Below are 21258 nucleotides of genomic sequence, written 5' to 3' on the forward strand. Positions count from 1 at the left end.
CGACTACATGTGCCACAGTTACTCCTGTAAGCGAAAGACGAGGCGGTGGCCAATGGTCTTGTTCTACAATCTCCTCGACACAGCAGTGGTAGCGTCCCATGTGATCTACAAAGATGTATTCCCTGCTGATACCCAAACCCACACAGACAGAGGAAAGTTTAATGAGCTCTTGGCAAAGGACTTGCTCTTTGAGCACTTACAGAGGAGAATGTCACTGGCAAGGACGAATAGAAGAGTAAATCTTTCTTATGAAATCCTCAAGCTTGAAATGAAGTTGTGCTTGGAAGTCCATACAAGGCAATCAGGACAGAAGAGGAAAGCTAGCCAAGGGAGATGCACCATGTGTCCCAGGAAAAAGGACAGAAAAGTCAAGCAAGTCTGTTTGAAATGTGACGCCTTCATTTGCAACGATCACAGCTCACTCATTTGCTCTGTTTGTATGCCGGTTTGAATATGAGCCATTGATCATTTGCCCTGTGATGACATTGGTTGGATTTTGTTTCCATTTATCTGTTCTCATATTTGATTTCATTTTAATTAAATTCTTTTCCTCTACTCAGGTATTTGCCTTGTTTCTTGATTACGTGTTGCATACCTAAAGTTGTGTAGTATGCCTTGTCCAACAGCATTAGCTCAGTTGATAACACACTGGAATTCAGTTGCATACGATGCCTGATTCAGTCCCCAAGGGTAGTCTTTTTTCAGCGAGTGAGAATCTTACGCTTATCAAATCATAATTGGAAAGTATCCTGCGTGAAACCATCATCCTATTCAAGGGTATCAAGAAATTGTTCCTAATCCATACCATGCTACATGATCCAGAGTAAGCCCTATGCCTATAAGTATAAGTGTAAACGTCCATGATCTTGAAGATCTTGAGTTGCATAGCTCTACTTGCTGAAATATGCGAAAATCAGTGTTACTGTGAAAATAAAAAGTTGTTGATGGACTTACAACTAACAACTGACCAAATTGGACCTTGATTACACAAAGAAAGCGTCACTTTCCTATTCTTCACCCAGGATAGGCATATTGAAAATAAAATCACAGGATTGGAGACGAGTACATCAGCCCATGTGCTTCAATTTGAGATTTGAACCGGGGCATAAAGTTGTAAAACATGGTCTGGTTGGTCACTGCTTTGGTTCACACAGTGATTATTTTGATCACAACATTGAAAACCTCATGGGGTGTGACACACCCCAAAGGGAAAAATAGGAGGTTTCCGAGTTTTCTCTACTCATACATAAGGGGGTGTGATACACCCCAAAAGACATAAATCTCAAAATCCAGTGATGACCTTCTGGGGTGAGCAAACTATGCACGTGAGATAAACAAAATTTGGACAGGTGATAGATGGGGTCAATTTAGGAAAAGTCGTGAAATTTGAAGGCTTTAGGACAAAAACTGTTGATTTTAGAGCGAAAAAATATGGGGTTGGGGTGTGATACACCCCAATGGTAGAAATAGGGTTAAGTACACTCAGGCGTGTTAAAAATGTTGAAATAATAGAAAGCCATCTTGCTGAGGCTCAACATGATGAGTAACAAGAGCGCTAAGATAGGTTTGCCCGGTGTCTGTGCATTTATATGCATTAAAGCGTGTCCTTATACCGTTGCCTTAGTTATATAAACTAAAATGTGTTAGGGCAGGGCGTTGAATTTTAGGTTGATTGTTGAGGTGTCTCAAAATATGTACTTATGGATAGGTATAGATTTTCATGTTCGTGGTTGCATTGGATATTGTATGCTTTTGTGTACTGACTTTTTTGTCTAATGTTTTTATTTATTTATTTTATTTGATCGACTGTGCGCCACCAGTAGGTGCAGCATTAACTTCTATTATTGTGTTAGGTCGTGGTATGAATTTTTGACTTTTCCCCCCTTTTTGACATATATTTCTGTTGATTTTCGAGAGTTTAAATCTTGATTTCTTTTCATAACTCTGTTTTTGTCATTCTTATTGTGAAAAGGACATAAATTTGGATTCCCCATCCCTCAAATCATTTGTATGTGAAGTTTCATAGCCATATCTCATCATTTAAATTTTTTGTAGCGGAAACACTGTTTATTTCTCAAAATGTCTTCCTTTGGCGATTTCGGCCTTTTTTCGAATTTTGAGACGTAAAATCTCAGTAATTATTGCCTCTATCTCTCTGAAAAAAATTGGGCTTACTGTCTGGTGCCAGTTCTAAGGCTCAGATAAGTTTCATGCCTTAATTTAGATTACTGACGAGTCTGCAAAGTGCCGAAGATGGTACATCTGGCGATTTCGGTGAAATTATTTTCACGCGCGTCATGTTTTTTCTTGATTTTGATGCTGTATAGTAACTGAATTATACTAGGTGAATATTTGTTTGAGTATTTTTCTTATTCTCTATGTCCATGGCTTGCGATTGCTTGCAAATTATTCAATTTTGTTATTATTTTGTTTGTTTTGATGCACTTTAAACTTGCTGTTTGGTAGCATGTTCTGTTGGTGTACGAAAATTACAAGTTATTAAATAAATAAAAAATTCGTAACTTTTTTATTTGTTGTCCGATTTTAATCATTTAAAGACTGTTGTTCATGGTTTGACAATCTGTATTTGTTCAATTCAAAATAACAGCAGTTTTCTGCAGTTGAAATTTTAGTTTGGGATACCTACTCAAATCACTTTATAAGGGTCTTTGGCCAACATAAAAACATGTTAGACGAGACATGACTATTAAGCGATATTGCAATTGTTTCCCGACTGAGACGACGCTGTAAACAGCGAGGTACTCATTTTGACAGTGAACAAGGTGAGAGAATGCGAGTAAAGAGCCTTTCCCAAGGACTCAATTATGCGCCACTCAGAGCGGGACTCGAATCCAGTACCGTCCGATCCAAAGGCGAGTGTCATTTCACAAGATCACATGCATAGCCGCACAAAAAAGTGATGAGAGAATAGATTCATATGTATTGAAGGAGGAGAGAGCGGATGGAGTGAGTAAAGTTCTTGGATATTTATAGAAGGAACCAAATTGATGTCACTCATCTCATTGTTATTGTTTTTAGACACCCATTTTTATGATTAGTTCTCATTAAAATATATCAGACTATAACGTTCAAGGTTCCATGTTGATCTTTGGGCTGGAATGATATTTCTGGCTGGCGGACTTTGTGAGTATTTTAATTTAGCACAGAGCATCAATAGAAGGAATGAATTTGACGTTAGTCAACCCGTTGTTATTGCTTTTAGACAGCATTTTATAATTAACTTATCACTAAGTTATATCAATCAGACAATTAACGTTCGCGTTTGCAGTTTTGTGTGTTAATATGTTATACCCCGATGGAGATGTCGTGAGTATTTTTCCAATACGCAAAACATCAATACATTTGCAATCCGATTTAAGTTTAAAAGCAACGTAGACCACGGAAATTTTTCCATTTTGTGGACAATAAAGATTTTTTATTTATCGTCATTATTATTATTATTATTATTATTATTATTATTATTATTATTATTATTATTATTATTATTATTATTATTATTATATATTATTATTATTATTATTATATTATTATTATTATTTATAAAACAAATCGACAGTGTTCCCGTGGCAGGTTAAACGGGTCCTCCTCGGGACTACTTTTATTTTGTATGAAATCCTTTATAAATTTTACGATGATCAAGAACGAAACTTTTGCCATCTACCTCTTCCTGGCGCAACATTTATAAAAATATTATTAAAAAAAAATAATAACACAGCATTTATTTGGCGCAATATCCACGTGCTCAAAGCGCTTTACAAGGGGTCCCAAGGCAACAGCAATATTAGACTTGAAAGACGAGACATGACGCCTGTCAGGCGATGTGACATTTTTTCCCAACAAAGACAACGAACGGCCATGTTCTCATTTTACACCTGAGTACGGTGAGAGAATGTGAGTAAAGAGCCTTTTCCAAGGACTCAACTCTGCGCCACTCAGACCGGGTCTCGAAACCTGAACCTTCCGATCCGAAAGCGAGAGTCATACCACTTGATCCATCACAAAACAGGGAGGGGCACTTTTCTGTCGGCCACATAGCCTCAATATTAATTAAAATTTATTTCTAATTTCATCAATTTTTGGAGTAAAAACATAGTTCTTGGTATCAAACCTATTGTAAATTCGACGCTGATCACGAATCTGACGTCAAAACAGCGAAAATCCGAAAAAAATTGTCCAATTTTTTTACTGCCACGCCCCCGATCGCCGATCGCCTCGAAAAATATTAAGCAAAGCGGGCTTTGCGGGCGATCGACCGTACCTAGGTTTATCGGCCAGGTATTTGGCCACACACATTGCGTTTTTCACCCCGGTTTGCCTGATCGGGTACGAACCAGGATCAAAACCGGGCTTGTATGGAGCCTTTAAAGGACTTAATTTGTTTTACAATGAGTCCAAGTGGCTCAAAAGGACTTACTTAAAAATATTTTCATTGAGTTCATTGAGAATTCCCGAAATAAATAACGATAAAGATAATTGATCCCACAAGTTACCGAATAGATGTGCGACCGGTTTTAGACACGTTACTGCTGTGTCACAATGTATCACACTTCTTAAATTATATTTATAAACATACGTTTTTAAATTGCCGAAAATGTTTATGTTGCTATGCCTTCTGTACGTGGTTTCATCACATAGAATTATTTTTTGAATTGTTCTTGATTTTTTAATATTCAGAATTGAAATAAATAAATAAATTATAACTGTGAAATTGAATGTAAGCTTCAGTTTAATTTACGAAAACAGATAAAATGGACGTTTCGGGTTTCCCCTTCATCAACAACACATGATGAATTAAAAACTACAGACGAATGAGATAATGTGGTAGTGGCGTTGTTAAGATGCATAAACAAAAACATTGATGGGCAGGAAATTGTATGCTACTTTGTGAGAAAGCGCGAATTAAAACAGAGCAATAGAAATGTATAAAAGGTGCGTACTTAATTATGTCAAAAGAGGGGAGGCGGGAAGGAACTGTGTAATGCAGTATAGAAAGTGAACTAAAGTAAAGTGTGGACTATTGTTGGAAAATAAATACAATGGAATTGGAAATAAATACAAAATATAAGGGATGTAGGTATTAATATATTAGTGGCATTAGCCGCAGCAGAAGCAACAGTAGAAATAGTAGTAGTAGTAGTAGAAGTAGTAGTAGTAGTAGTAGTAGTAGTAGTAGTAGTAGTAGTAGTAGTAGTAGTAGTAGTAGTAGTAGTAGTAGTAGGGATGCAGAAAATAAAGACAGGCATTTCAATTTTGACACGGCGCCGCCAAGTCTGGGACTTTTTTGTCCTATGCGGAAGGCTGCTATATTTTTCTACTATCACAAACGATATGAACACGAGACTGGGCCTGGGACAGTCCTGTCCCGTTGATTTTGTAGCATTTCACAACGGCTTGGGACACAACGGGACTGTTTTGTCCCGTCCCAATAGGTGCGGTAGATTTCTCTAAATTCTATATGTTACAGATTTGGGACAGGACTGTCCCAGGACAGTCCTGTCCTAGTGCGGAAGAGGGTTAAGGGCAAATTATTTCAAACAGTCCTCTTCACTCTTCCGGCGTAATGAATACACAGTTGTGTATCCGTACACTGGTGGACGGAAAACAGTTCCACAATTTTACCAACACTGGTTTGTGTTGTGTGTAGGCTATTCAGTATCAGTTTTCAGTATTTCGTCAGTACCGAGTCTTGAAATAACAAAGCGTATTGCTTACATTGCGACGACAACGTCGTTGTTTACATATATAAAAAGGAGGTTATCCTTATGAGTATATCAATGCCACTAAACTATAAACTATGCGTGTTTTGTTTTGAATCATCTAGATATCTACCAACTCCGACGTCTATCAGACAACTGCCAAAAGTGGAGAGTATTTCCTGTTACTGTGAATGTTAGGGCTCATTGTGTTTATCCAATGAGTGATTTTTGGTAGGTAATTTGTGACATACCGTCTTACCAGATCTGGAAAATATTATCTATATATGTTATATTATAAAGTTTATCAATTAAAATAAAAATATCATGATTATGCATCACTGTGTAACACAGGGCTTCTGGTGGGGATCCTGACCTCCCATAGTGGGCAGGGAGGTACATGCTGTGTCTTCTATCCCCACATACCCGTTTTCCAATTGTTTTCTGTCATTGTCTTGGAATGAGATTACTTGGCTTTGTCCTGATCCTTGCTGGAGTTCCTTGGCTGGGAGGGAAACAGTCGAATAGTTTTGGGAGATGATATTTTTTCCCTTGTAAATCATCTCTCTGTTATAGTATGCATTGTATTATTAATTATGTTTAGTTTACATATTATATTATATGATTGGTAAACATTTGAGTGTATTCCTCTCAGTTGGGACCTGTGCTTGCGTCTGGATGAGACTTTTAGGTGATCTCAAACGAAGTACTTTGACGGTGTGCTCTTGGAATCTACATCTGTTCCCTTATTTGAACCAATTCCACTTTGTCTTACCTTTTCTTTTGTGCTTTAATTGTAATTCTAGAACTTTTTACTATCCCATTTTCTTCCTTTTTACTGGTGCTGATATGACCTTAATGTGTTGCAAGCGCCGTAAAAACCTTAAAAACAAAACATAAAACACAGCTCTTGGCATTGGTAAATGATCGAGGTGCCTGTCGCCATCCTGCTTTTTTTTTTTTGTGAGGCCTTCCGAAAGCTCCTACATCCCCAGTATTCTTGTTTTTTCATAATTTTTTAGTAGGAGGTTTGGGAGGGGGAACCTTTTTATTTTAAGTCTCCCCCCTCCCAAACCCCCTACTACTACTAGAACAAGAATACTGGGGATGTAGGAACTTTCGGAAGGCCTCCCCTTTTTTTTTTCACACAGACTGAGTTGCATACATGTCGAATCTTACTTTCGGAAGGCCTCCCTTTTTTTTTTTTACGACTTTTTTTGTAGTTTTAACGAATTTTAGACAAATATCATGGCCAAATACGAAATGTTATGGAAAATTACGAATTTTTAATTCTTAGTAATACTTAAATGATAGGCTGTCATTATTCCCAGACACCTGTCTGGGAATAACGAAAATTCGTTATTCCCAGACACATATTTGAAACTTCGCTCTTTTAAACAATTATCCACATTCCAGAACATGGAATGTTTCCAAATGCACATAGAAATAAGAAAAGTTAATAAAATATCAATAAAAACATAAAATTAACCAACATTAAATCAGTTGTTACTACATATATATACACAATATGCGTCGACTTCGAAGTGGTTGTCACGGCCGAATGGTTTAGTCGTCTGCCCTGGAAGTTTTACCAGAATCGACGTTGTAGGTTCAAATCCTGGTTCCGCCACTTTAAAAAAAATTTTTTTTTTAAATTCCGTCTTCTTTTTACAGAACGTTGCTAGGGATAAATGTCCCATCCATCCTCCCCCCACCTCTTTTTTTTTTTTTTAAACTCTCTCTCTCTCTCTCTCTCTCTCTCTCTCTCTCTCTCTCTCTCTCTCTCTCTCTCTCTCTCTCTCTCTCTCTCTCTCTCTGGTTCCTTTCTAGCAAATTGTCCTATTCGTCCCCACTCCGATCTCAAATAGTGTCTAAAAAGAATAAATAATTAAAAGGCAAACAAACAGAAATATTGACATTAAAATTAATAAATTTGAAGTTTTCGAGTTGGCAAGTCTGGAGTTGCCACCTTGGCTGTTCTTGAAAAATAATGGGAGGCCTTCCGTAAGCTCCTAGTACTAAGGGAAACAACCTAAGTATTCCTTTAAATAACCTCATACTAGATACCTCTACTTTCTATCTCTGTCAATAGTTTGAAGTGTATAATATTTGGAATCGGTAGCATCACTTGCCAAGGACCTTGGCAATTGACAAATCGTCAATTGCCTAGGAGTGTCAGTTATCAACTACGCATGTGTACTTTTAACTGTCATGGAGTAACGTTAGTGTCACGAAGTGATGTTATTGCCACGGAGTGATGATATTATTAATATTAATTAATACTCTCATTTTCTTATCTCTCTCTGTTGTTTTCTCTTCTTTTTCATTCTAGCTCTCCTCTCTCTCCTCTCTCTCTCTCTCTCCTCTCTCTCTCTCTCTCTCTCTCTCTCCTCTCTCTCTCCTCTCCTCCTCTCTCTCCTCTCTCCTCCTCTCTCCCCTCTCCCTCCTCTCTCTCCTCTCCTCCTCCCCCCTCTCTCTCCTCTCTCTCTCTCTCCTCCCTTTCTATCCTCTCTTTCTCTTCTCTCTCTCTCTCTTCTCTCTCTACATCTCTTCTCTCTGTCCTCCTCTCTCGATCTCTCTCTTCTCTCATTCCTCTTCCTCTATCTCCCTCACTTGTCTCTCTCTCTCTCCTCTCCCTCCTCTCTCTCTCCTCTCTCCTCTCTCCCTCTCTCTCTCTCCTCTCCTCTCTCCTCCTCTCTCTCCTCTCTCTCTTCTCTCTCTCCTCTCTCCTCTCTCTCTCCTCTCTCTCTCTCTCTCTCTCTCCTCTCTCTCCTCTCTCCTCTCTCTCTCCTCTCCTCTCTCTCTCTCTCCTCTCTCTTCTCTCCCTCTCTCTCTCCTCTCTCTCTCTCCTCTCTCTCTCTCTCTCTTCTCTCCTCTCTCTCTCCTCCTCCTCTCTCTCTCTCTCTCTCTCTCTCTCTCTCTCTCTCTCTCTCTCTCTCTCTCTCTCTCTCTCTCTCTCTCTCTCTCTCTCTCTCTCTCTCTCTCTCTCTCTCTCTCTCTCTCCTCTCCTCTCCTCTCTCCTCTCTCCTCTCTCTCCTCTCTCTCTCTCTCTCCTCTCCTCTCTCTTCCTCTCTCTCTCTCTCTCCTCTCTCCTCCTCCCCTTCCTCCTCTTCTTTCCTCCCTTCTATTATCTTCTTCCTTTTCTCCTCCTTTCCTTCTCCTTTTTTCCTCACTTCTCCTCTCTCTTCTCCCTGTTTCTCATGAAAAACAACTGCTCCCAATTGTCCCACTGGTGTAGGTATTCTTCAACAAAAGTAGTGTTCATGCACTACGGTTCTACTTGATTTCTGCCCCAATGGATGGAGAGTTACTCTAGCGGGATCTCGTTTCTTATCAGGTGCTGAAAAACGATATATACTGCAATTGAGGGTGAGGAACTTGCGATAGCCTGGGGGCTAGAACAAATAAAGGCTGCCAGGACCTTCTTGTAGTCATGAATCACGATCTTACTAAAATTTTCGGCGTTCGCACCCTTGATGAAATATCCAACACCAGATTTTTCCGCCTAAAACAATGCACCCTTCATTGGTACTTTCGTATTTAACACTTAACGGGAAAGACTAATCTTGCAGCTGACGCTACATCCCGGTCAGAATCCCTCATCGTCGCTGAGATAAGCAAAGAAGCGGAAGAGATCACAATATCTTGGTCCCTCTTGACAGAGGAGACAAAGAAGGATCCCGTCTTATCTATGCTCATGATAGCTATTGATGAATGCTTCACACAAGCATATCCATTGTTATCAGAATACATGAGATACCAAGATTCATTTTACATCACAGATGGGGTGGTTCTCTATAAAGATGGGTGGTTGTCCCCTCATCACTACGCCTCATGGTTCTTCAGAATCTGCTTTCAGCTCACCAGGGTCTATGCAGCTTCGAACCCAATCCATTGTATTTTGGTCCAGCAAGACTGCGAGTATCCAGGATGCGCAGTCAAGGTGCCATGAATGCACCCTCTCAGGCCCCTCTACCATCTGAACTATCCGTCCCACCTTCTACCCCTTTCGAGCAGGTCTTTTCTGACTTCTTTTGAGTTCAGAGGTCACCGCTATCTGGGGACTGGTTATCAAGGTTGGTCAGAATTTTTTTTCACTCCCTCTGGGAACGCTTGGTCACGCGGGTGTGGCCCAGTCGAATGCTTACATTCTCTCTTCACCACATTCGGTGTGCCTGAGGAGTTGTCAAGTGATTGTGGACCAGAATTCACTGCAAGTCTCATGAAGGATTTCCTCAAACAATTGAGCAATGGGGTGTAAGGTCACGCATTTCAATCCCCAATTAAATGGACGGGGAGAAGTTTATTTGTTAAATCTGCAAAGAGACTATTATTATTGAACATCAGCCCTAATGGTCCCCTTAATAACACAACAAATTGTTATCAATCCTTGACTCATTCTTGGACAAAGATCACGTGAAGCTCATAAGATACCTATTATCAAATACTACATTACAATTTGAATCCGGCAGGGAATAAACAACAATATCAACCTCAATTGGATCCCCTCAAGTAGATAGCTTGAGTCCAATTTTATTCACTAAAAACCTCGAATCGGCTATGAAAGATCTAAGACCAAAATTACCACTAATAAAGAAGATCACTCGTGAATTGATATATGCAGATGATACAGACCTAATCTTTGAATCAGAACATCAAGCGAAAATGCACTTGCCAATAATATCAACTACCCATGGAATCTGAAAGTAAATCAATCCAAAACAGAATATACAAAAATCAACAGAAATTTAAATGAATGGAAAAGTGTACGTAAACTTGGCAATTTGATCAACGAAAATGAAGACATCAGAAAACGAAAGCAGCTGGCCACCAATGCATTCAACCAACTCCAAAATTTATGGAATAGAAATAACATAATCAGTGAGAATAAACGAATACAGATTTACGAGGCACTGATTATTCCGATATTGACATATAATTGTGGAACCTGGGGCCTCTCAAAAAATGAACTTAGAAAGTCTTGATTAATACCAATGCAAACAATTACGTTGGGTAATCAAAATCTATTGGCCAGAGACAATTACAAATACTGATCTCTATGCAAAAACCAGGGTCAAACGCCTGAGTACAATAATAAAAGAACAGCGATGGAGGCTATTTGGTCACATCTTACGTCGAGAACATAACATCCCAGCCCAAACTGCAATGACAGAATATTTCCTTCATGGCAACAAATATGTAGGGAGACCACCAACATCAATAGTGACTACCCTGAACCAGAACCTCTCTACATATCAGAAATTTCTGGATTCAGATGAGGCCGAATTAATCCCTGAAGAACTAGGAAATACTGCAGTGTCCTCCATACTAAAGTCACAACAAGATCTTGACAACCTCAAAACTCTGGCCCAGGACCGTGACCAATGGAAACAATTAACAACATGGATGGAGAGAGCAGCTATACTTATCGACCATGACTGAATCACACAATTCTCAGCAAGCGTCATTCGGACTGCGCAGCTTACTACTACTACTACTACTGATCTCTATGAAAGAACCAGGGTCCAATGCCTGAGTACAATAATAAAGGAACAGCGATGGAGGCTATTTGGTCAAATCTGACGTCAAGAAGATAACAACCCAGCCCAAACTGCAATGACAGAATATTTCCTTCATGGCAACAAATATGTAGGGAGACCACCAACATCAATAGTAACTACCCTGAAACAGGATCTCTCTACTTATCAGAAATTTATAGATTCGATTCAGATGAGGCTGAATTAATCCCTGAAGAACTAAGAATAACTGCAGTGTCCTCCGTAATAAAGTCACAATAAGATTTGCCTCAAAATTGTGGCCCAGGACTGTGACCAATGGAAACAATTAACAACTTGGAAGGAGAGTGCAGTTATAATCATCGAGGTTTTAAAAAATATGTGACTGAAGCACACAATTCTCAGCAAGGGTCATTCAGACTGCGAGGCTTACTACAACTACTACTACTACTATTTAGGGCCTCAGATGACTTTATGAAACATGTACGAAGTGCTGCTTCTTTGTTGGCCCACGCTTTAACCCTATTTCCATACTTGGGGGCCAAAAAGACCCCAGGGGGGTGTTTTTTATTCATAAGACAGTCAATTTTTGACACAGAGACCTGAAATTTGGTGACTTTTCCTAAAATGATGAGATCCATGATCATGCCAAATTTCATGTTTCTCACGTGCATAGTTTACTCACACTGAGCATGCTCATCTGGAATTTGAGATTTTCTGATTTGGGGTCCAAATGGACCCCATGACTTTTAAAGAGAAAAATACTAGAAAGTACGATTTCCTGATTTGGGGTCCATTTGGCCCCCATGACTTTATATAGAAAAATACTAAAGATTTCAACAAAGGAATGCTATTTCTTTCATTTTATTCCACAATTTTCTGTAATAATAATATAATAATAATAATAATAATAATAATAATAATAATAATAATAATAATAATAATAAATAATAATAATAATAATAATAATAATATAATAATAATAATAATAACAATAATAATAGCAATAATAATAACAATGATAATAGTAATAATAATAACAATAATAATAATTATGAATAAATAATAATAATAATAATAATAATAATAATAATAATAATAATAATAATCATCATCATCATCATCATAATAGATAATTTTTATTATTGTTAGTATCATTATAATTTTATTATTATCATTATTATTATTATCATTATTATTAGTAGTATTATTGTTAACAATGTTTCTGAGAGCCCTACTTCAATTGCGCAATACCCCTGACCCTGACTGTAATTTTTCTTCGGCCCAGATCATTTCGGCTGACCCATTCAGGACTCTCTTTCGTTTGTGAATCGTCTGGAAAAATTCTCAAACCCTCATGTGCGACCAATGCGGCTTAACCCTATATTAATACTAAAAAATAGAAAGTCCTATAGTGTCGAAAACTGAACTCATATCGATTCCAAGTATGGTATATTCTTCCTTATATTTCTCTGTTCTGGTTTTCGGCCACCGATGGGCCCATACTATCTATCTCTTCTAAAATTGCTTTGTGAAGGTGAAAGATATTCCTCTACCTTTTCTCTAATTCTGTTGAGCGTGATTGTGCTTAAAACTTTTCTTAGCGTGGATAATAAAACAATTGGTCGCACATTTCCTAAAGGGCCTTTCTTTTTATTTGGTTTGTTTAGCAGCATGAGTTTTCCACTTCCAAGATTGAGAACTTGTTTTGTCTTAAATGTCTTATTATACTTATCAGCCAGTATTTGCATGCCTTCGTCGTCAAGACATTTTAGTTCTTCTGCTTTAACACCATCTAGACCTGGTGATCTGTTGTTATTGAGCTTTTGTATGGCTTCACTTATTTCTTGGGGCGTTATAGGCATTTCAAGCTCTGAATTGGTCGAATCGAATGGTTCCACTTCTTGAATTCCCTTGTATTTCTCAGGATTACACGCTTATAGTGTTTATAATTTCTTTATCATTACATAAGGTCTTATTACATTTATCTTTGATTATAAGTCTATTATGTGTTTATTGTCGTTTGATTGTATTCACCGCTTTGAACATTTTCATACTGTCACTCGTACTATTTATCTCTGTCACAATCTCATCTATTTTCTTTTTGTGATTATCTATTGATTGAGATTTAATTTTATGCATGATTTCATTTCTTTGCCTCTTCACTTTGTTCTTCGCATCTGTATTTGAGCAGCTGTTGATGTCAAGTCTCAGTTGTTTTTGCTGCTGTGATAAGTCATGCAGTATTGGACAGTAATCTTGTTTTTGTGTACTACTTCTCTCAGGCAGTGTTGTTTCCCTGCTCATCAGCACGCTTTGGACAAGATGTTGAATTTCAGCTGGGTTAGAGGTAGAGGCATCCTTTAAATTCTTTGACGAAAGATTTGAAGCAAGTTTGTTTATGAAATTTTCTTTGACTAAGTCATCTCTTAGACTGCTGAAGTCTTTGATCGATTTTCTATTTTGTTTTGTAATACTTATGCCTTGGCTTGTTTTCATTTTCTGTTGGTCTGAACTTTGAGACTATGAGTCTATGGTCTGTGGATGTCTTCATTCCTGCATATGGTCGTGAATGATTGAGAATGCGAAATTATGATAAAGTCTATCTGATTGTACGTATTGATATTCTTGTCATCAGAATTTTTCCAGGTTCCTTGCCATGTAGTAATATGGCGGGGAGGGTGTTTAAAGGCACTATTACATAGGAATAACTTATGCTCACAGCAAAAATCAATAAGATACTGGCCATTTTCATTACGCAGTCCTTTAGAATAAGCACCAAGGCATGTTTCGTTGTTGTCTTTCCTTGTTCCTATTTTGGCATTGAAACCGCCCATGATTATGATGTTGTCATTTACATGGTCTTGGATTATCATGTCAATTTCATTGTATAATCTATTTCTTATTGTTGAATCTTTTTTGGATGTCCCCGAAGTAGGATGATGGGTGTTGATTATAAGTGTAGGCTTGTTGTTTAGTAGTGCCGCGCTCAAGGACCGGTCCCACGGTCCTTTAGCTGAGAACCGGGGACCGGTCCCAAAGTGGAGAACCGTTGGCTTCTTATAACCTTTCAATGGTCCCAGCGATACTCACGCCATACTACTGCCGTGTCTTTGTCCCAGCGATTCTTTGCCTATCTTCCACCAATCACCACCCATCCCACTTAATTAATCGCACCCACCCCCCTTTGCTATACACTAAACGACACAGACGACCATCTCCCTCCACTCCGCAAACCGCCCTCTCCTGTGTGGAATGGGGGCAAGCAGGGGTCGCTTTGACAATCATCAACGCCTTGGACGATTCCATTATACGGGGTAAATTTCAAAATTTACTACACCATAATGATCACAATGACAATGATCTATGATGAAGGCAGCACCCCTCTTCTCTAATGGGTTATTGTTTGAAATGAATGTGACTACTAAAGATATGTTTGTGTTTGTGTGTGTGTTTCGAACCTAGCAAGTCCGATTTTTTGTTTTCTTTTGTCTATCTCTTGTCACCACTCCTTTCTAATGCATTGTTGTCATTTAAAATAATACAATAATATTAAAATTTCGTTTGGTGTTTTAACTACTCAAATAATATGAGTTTCACTTATTATATCTTCCTTCCAAAATAACAGTTATAACGTCTGTATTTTTAAAAACCCCAATAGAATATTTGGGGGCCCCGATAGCTCAGTTGATAGTGAACTCTCTTTACACGCAAGGGGCCAGAGATTGATCCCGGGTGCAGTCGAGCTTTTTTTTTCCTGAACTCTGTCTACTCAGCAGTGAATGGGTAGCTGGGTTAGTAAGATCTGGTGAAAAGTACTTTGGGATAGACTAGCGTCCCATCCAAAGGTAGAAATATTTGTAAAAAAATTTTAAAATTTTAAAAATTGAGCTTTTTTATAGCGCAATATCCACTAATTGTGCTCAAAGCGCTTTACAATGGGTCCCTGACTAATAGCAACACGTAACATGTAGAACGAGAGCAATGTTACATTTTTTTTCCGACAGAGACAACACTGTTGACGACCAGGTACTCATTTTACACCTGAGTACGGTGATAGGATGTGAGTAAAGAGTCTTTCAAGGACTCAACTAGGCGCCGAGCGAGGCTCGAACCCAGGACCTTCCGATCCAAAAGCGAGTGTCATACCACTAGACTACATAGCCGCACAAAAAGAGAAAAAAGGAATGGAGACAGAACCCCCCCCCCCCCCCTAAAAAAAAAACAAAAACAAAAAACAACAACCAAATCAAAACAAACTCTTCCCAGCATGCCACAGACATCACAGACACAAAATATTAACAATCCCTTTTCCTTTCAACTCCCTAACATTGACCTGAACCACTCCATCAATCTTCGCAGACACACACGTACACACACACACATACACTCACACAATTCTTGTCACTCCTGTGTAATAGCACACACCACTCTCCCTCTCAACGAAGCTGTCTTGGCTCTCACTTTCACTGAGAACCTACTGTAGTCCACAGTTTTCATCGTGTAACAGTCCCAACGGTCCCTCAAGAATGATCAATGTCGAAAAGGACCGGTTCTAGGAACCGGAACCGGTTCTTACGGTTCTCATTTCCCAGGAACTGTAGAACCGTGGTCCTTAAGCTTGCCTAGGACCGCCCCGCACTATTGTTTAGAAAGCATGGAATGGTTTTAAAGCTCAAAACAGATATTCTTTCGTTTATAGACCAATATGAGTTTCAATAAGGTGTTAGACAGTTTGATATAAGAAAACCGAGCCCTTCTTTGATATTTTCATGTTCAAATGTAATTGGACGGCAACCTCGTATTATTTCATCATTGGCCTTGTCCTTGGTCTCTTGTATGCTTATTACGTCTAATTTGTAAGTAAATAAGTCTTCAATCAGGTTGTTTTTCTTAAATTTTGAGGAGATACCGCGGACATTGAATGATGCGATGTTAATTCCTAATTCATAATTACGTCATCAATAGTCGAACACTACTTCTGTAGACTTAAAATAGATGCTACTTCCTTTTTATATTAATTATCGATAATAAGTTATTGAAGGGGCCCCGATAAAATGGTCATAAATTTACAAAATTCACACAGTACCTTGTCAATCAGTTATTAAATTTACATATTTAATGAACGAATAAATTAGTAAATAAGCAGAATCCTTGGCAGATTCACACAATTCTCTTGTAGATAGCTGTATTGACACGGAGTCGACCGAACTCCCATCACGGAAGTTCACCATAGAGATCAGTACCTATTTGTTATTGTCTCTGGCCAAGAGATTCTGATTACGTGACGCAATTGTTTGCAGTGGTATGAATCGAGACTTTATAAGTTCTTTTTTGTGATGCCCCAGGTTCCACGAAGAAATATGTCAATATCGGAATAATCAGTGCCTCGTAAATCTCTATTCGTTTATTCTCACTGATTATGTTAATTCTATTCCATAAATTTTGGAGTTGGTTGAATGCATTGGTGGGCAGCTGCTTTTGTTTTCTGATGTCTTCATATTCATTGATCGAATTGCCTAGTTTATGTACTTTTCTGTTCATTAAAAGTTCTGTTGATTTTTGGATTGATTCACTTCTAGAGTAATTGATTGATATTATTGGCTTGTATATTTCAGGGATGCTACTTTTCCGGGTTTTAGCCAGAAATCCGTTTTTTCTACCACCAGCCGGTTTTAATCCGGAACTTCCGGTTTTTGTCCGTCGTTACTATTCTAAAACAAAAAAAGAAGAAGAAGAAACGATCGAGATTTGAGCCAGACCTTTTTCGCCGGGTGACTAATTTGGGCTGTCACCGCCGGTCGAATATTCAGGCACCTAAATGGTAGTTTATCTCCGCCCATCCCCTTCACAATACTCTTCAACAGTCGTAACGTCACTTCCTTCCTAATAACGCATGGTAACCTAGTAACACTGGCTCTAAACTATCGGAACAATGGCGGACGCCCGTATGAAATATTTCCCAGGCGAGCATATTCAGAGGGAAAAAAACAAATTTGATCATGTTTTGACTTTTACACATTCTGATCACAAGGCATATGAAAAGTTCTAGCCAGCATGAAGAATAAAAAGTAATTATTTTCTTTGTTTAGAACCAAAATGGCCGCCGTTGCCGGGCGGCGTGACAGACTACTGAATTCAATTCCTCCTTTTTCACATTTTTTTGGATAAATAAACAGTGATTTTGAGAATTTCTCCGAAGTTTTCCGCTGAATTTGCCATGGCAAACATTTTCCTCAAAACCACAAAATCATCATTATGTCTTATGTCATATTTTGACACATCGTGAAATTTAGTGACGGTCCTGTTTTTATGACGTCCGGCCAGACAGAATGGCACCAGATGTCACAATTGACACAGACGACCAGTGGTGTTCTTTGATTAGCTAGTTGATGGTTGAAGGGGAGGGGCAAATCTCTCTCTCTCTCTCTCTCTCTCTCTCTCTCTCTCTCTCTCTCTCTCTCCTCCTCTCCTCTCTCTCTCCTCTCTCTCCTCCTCTCTCTCTCTCTCTCTCCCTCCTCCTCTCTCCTCTCTCTCTCTCTCTCTCCTCCTCTCTCCTCTCTCTCTCCCTCTCTCTCTCTCTCTCTCTCTCTCCTCTCCTCTCTCTCTCTCTCTCCTCTCCTCTCTCCTCTCTCTCTCTCTCTTTGCCTTTCTTTCTATTTCTCTTTTCATCTTTTTTTTTTTTTTTTTGGATATAGAGTTCCTAAGATCAATTCATAAATTATTCTGGTAGAGAAGTCCCCCCTCCCCCCCCCCCCCCCCCCCCTCTCTCTCTCTCTCTCTCTCTCTCTATCTCTCTCTCTCTCTCTCTTTCGCAACCATCCATTAAATGATCTGGTTATACAGAGATAATACATTAGAATAAAGCAATAGTGATTGGCTTAGTTTACTCTTCTTTCTTTTTACCTTTTGACTATGGCTTTAAATTTGAGAGATTCTTGGGTTGCATTTATAAGCTGAATAACCACTAGGTTTCGGTAAAGAATAAAAGATATTGTAGCCTGCTTTATAAAGTAAAAATCAAAACAAAACAACACTTTCTGGCCTTTTATTTGAATGACATTGTAGGCCTTTAACATGTGGAAAGGACAATTCATTAAATGTTTACAAAAAGTAAATTTATGTTTAATGATAAGAATGGATTTATACTCGTAATAGTAATATATTACATAATACCAATAAAAACTATGTTCCTGTTATTTTTACACTTTGCTTGTGTTTGACCGATAGACGGAGACATTTTCCTCCTTTTTGACACAGCCGTTTACTGCTTTCACTTTAGTTCGACAGGTAAATTTTGCCGGACGCTAATTCATAACAGATGACGAGTCACGGCCTGTGCCGAAAGGGCGACTGAGAAACTTTTCCTATTTTGACGATTTTTTTCTCAAGTTCAAAGTGGCGTAGTAAAGATGCTATTAGATGTTGCAATAAGATATTTTAGAGTCATAACTAGTGATTTACATACTTTTATTTGATATAATTTTAGTAGATCATTTGGGATTAGATTTTATAGGAAAGAACCACAAAAATGGGTCCGAAATTTTAATTACTTCAAACGATATAATCAAACATTACATAGTTATCTGAGTTTATACAAATAAATGAGAAATACTGCAATAAGCAACAATATTCACAGAGTAAAAATATATAATCAAAGTCGTTTTGTAATGAAGCATTGTTGAGATATCCGCTCACCTGTACAGCAATATCCTTTTTTGACAGCAATTTAAAAAATGCGTAATCACCGAATTGTAGGGGTTTGTTGATCAAATGATCAAAACGAACTGGTTTTAGTAATGGCAATTGACAATTCTTCGGAAAAGATATGTTATATGCATTCCTTTGACGTTTGTATAGATCTAAACTATAATAATAATAATAATAATAATAATAATAATAATAATAATAATAATAATAATAATATAATAATAATAATAATAATAATAATAATAATAATGATAATAATAATAATGATGATGATGATAATGATCATTTTCATGAAAATAATATAGTGGCTATCACCTAAACGCCTGCTAATTTTGGTAAACGCAATAATTTCTCTTTAAAATATCGTTCTAAATGCCCGTTCAAAAAAAAAAATTGGAATTCGCCTTTATATGTCCACTCTGACAGAAAGGAAATTAAAAAAAAGAAAGAAAGAAAGAATAAAGAATTTTACTGAATCATTTGCGACCGAAGAATTGACTCATCACCTGTTTCCGAGAGTTTTATTTAACTTCCCAACGCCCCAAATTACTATCAATTCATTCAATATAATTTACTCCTCCCCACTCCACGCTCTCCGGCAATTTCCTTCCATGTCCCTCAAACTGCTTTCTTTCCATGAGCGTCCAATCAGCTTTTTACAATTGCCCATTTCCAATTGGCTGCTGAAAAAGGACAATTCTAATTTCAATTATCCACCAGTCGGTCATCAGCAAAGTCAAGAAAGCTCCTCCTACTCAAATCACACATACCCACGAATATGATAGGCCTTGTAGACCAGTCACTGGTCTTTGATGTTACACAACCATCCGCCAGCTTTGATCACATCGCTTTTGATGATGTCACTCAATACCTATCTTCTCTCAAACACGTTGACTGTCCCACGAGTCAACATAAAAGAATAGCGCGATGAGATGCGAATCGTGAATATGGAATGACGTAGCTGTGTTAAAGTTATAGGTTCAAAGTTCAATTGTCAGAGAGAACTGATGAGAGATTAAACTGAGGTGGTAAAATGAAAATTGTTTCGTGGTAGTGGCAAAACGTTGCATAAATTAGTTTTATGTACACCAACACACACACACCAAAACACACACACACACACACACACTCTCTCTGTCTCTCTCTCTCTCTCTCTCTCTCTCTCTCTCTCTCTCTCTCTCTCTCTCTCTCTCTCTCTCTCTCTCTCTCTCTCTCTCTAGTGCTGCGACAAAAAAAAAAAAAGGACGCCTACCAGATAGCTAATACTATTTAAGATGGAAATTTGTTGAAAATGGTCTGCTTATTGATCAACCGAAGCATCGTGGATAACAGAAATGATCATTGTGAATCAGTTGAAACACGTGATATCGATGTAATACTAATACTAGTAATAATCATATAATATCAGTGTATTTATCTTACTCTTCATCACCACTGTAATAATAATAATAATAATAATAATAATAATAGTAAAAAATAAATAATATCCATTTTTTGACAATAAAAAATCGTGATAAATGCATTGAAAAAGATGGGAGGGGGGGGGGGGGATTAATGATCAGATAATCAAAGTGAACTGTTATTTTAAAATAAATGGACAATCATAGGTAAAGATAAGTTATAAGTATTCCTTTGAACTTTGTATAGACGTCTAGATCTTAACACATTTTATATATTATACTTTTTATTAACATACGTAAAACCTCACGATTATTGTAAGGAACAGCTGATTGTTACATTTCACAGAAACAGCTTCTAATTAACCAACGTTCTGTTTTCTTTTTTTCACTGATGGAACTTCACTTGCTAATTCTGGAGCAGTTTGCATGAAATGTTTTTTGACCACATATCTCATTTGAGCCCTTTCACAGCTTATTCGGCAGAGTCCATTTGCATTGAGACAATGCTTGTTTTCAGTATGACCATTCATCTGAGTAAAGAAAAAAAATCATTAGTTATTATTCATATTGATGATGATGATGATGATGATGATGATGATGATGATGATGATGATAATAATAATAATAATAATTGTAATTATAAGAGTTATAATAATATTATTGATTGTTAGTAATAATACGATAGTGATCGCCTAGATGCCTGCTAATAATAATAACGTAATATTTTTCCTTTAAAATAGAGTTCTAAATGCCCGTTATTCAAAATGGAATCCGCCTATATACCCACTCTGAAATATTTTTAGCAAAAATAAGATTGAGAAAGAAGTTTACTGTAGCATTTGCGGAAAAAAAAGGATTTATCACCGGTCTGTGAGATTCTTATTTGACACCTAGACAACGCCCCAAATTACGTTCAAT

The 21258-nt window shown here is 37.8% G+C and overlaps 1 protein-coding gene across 1 annotated transcript in view; it reads left to right on the plus strand.

Moving 5' to 3' along the window:
- Positions 1–5632: 5632 nt before the first annotated feature.
- The window catches only part of LOC144977215 (ras-related protein Rab-35-like), a 47879-nt gene continuing 32253 nt past the window's right edge, over positions 5633–21258 (plus strand). Inside the window, exon 1 of the mRNA XM_078922170.1 lies at positions 5633–5948. The gene's annotated coding sequence lies outside the window, so the exon portion shown is untranslated. The remainder of the gene's footprint in view (positions 5949–21258) is intronic.

Source organism: Berghia stephanieae, chromosome 7 (genome assembly GCF_034508935.2).
Source record: "Berghia stephanieae isolate SIO BIC M18660-M18661 chromosome 7, UCSD_Bste_1.3, whole genome shotgun sequence".
In the NCBI taxonomy this organism is placed as follows: Eukaryota; Metazoa; Mollusca; class Gastropoda; order Nudibranchia; family Aeolidiidae; genus Berghia; species Berghia stephanieae.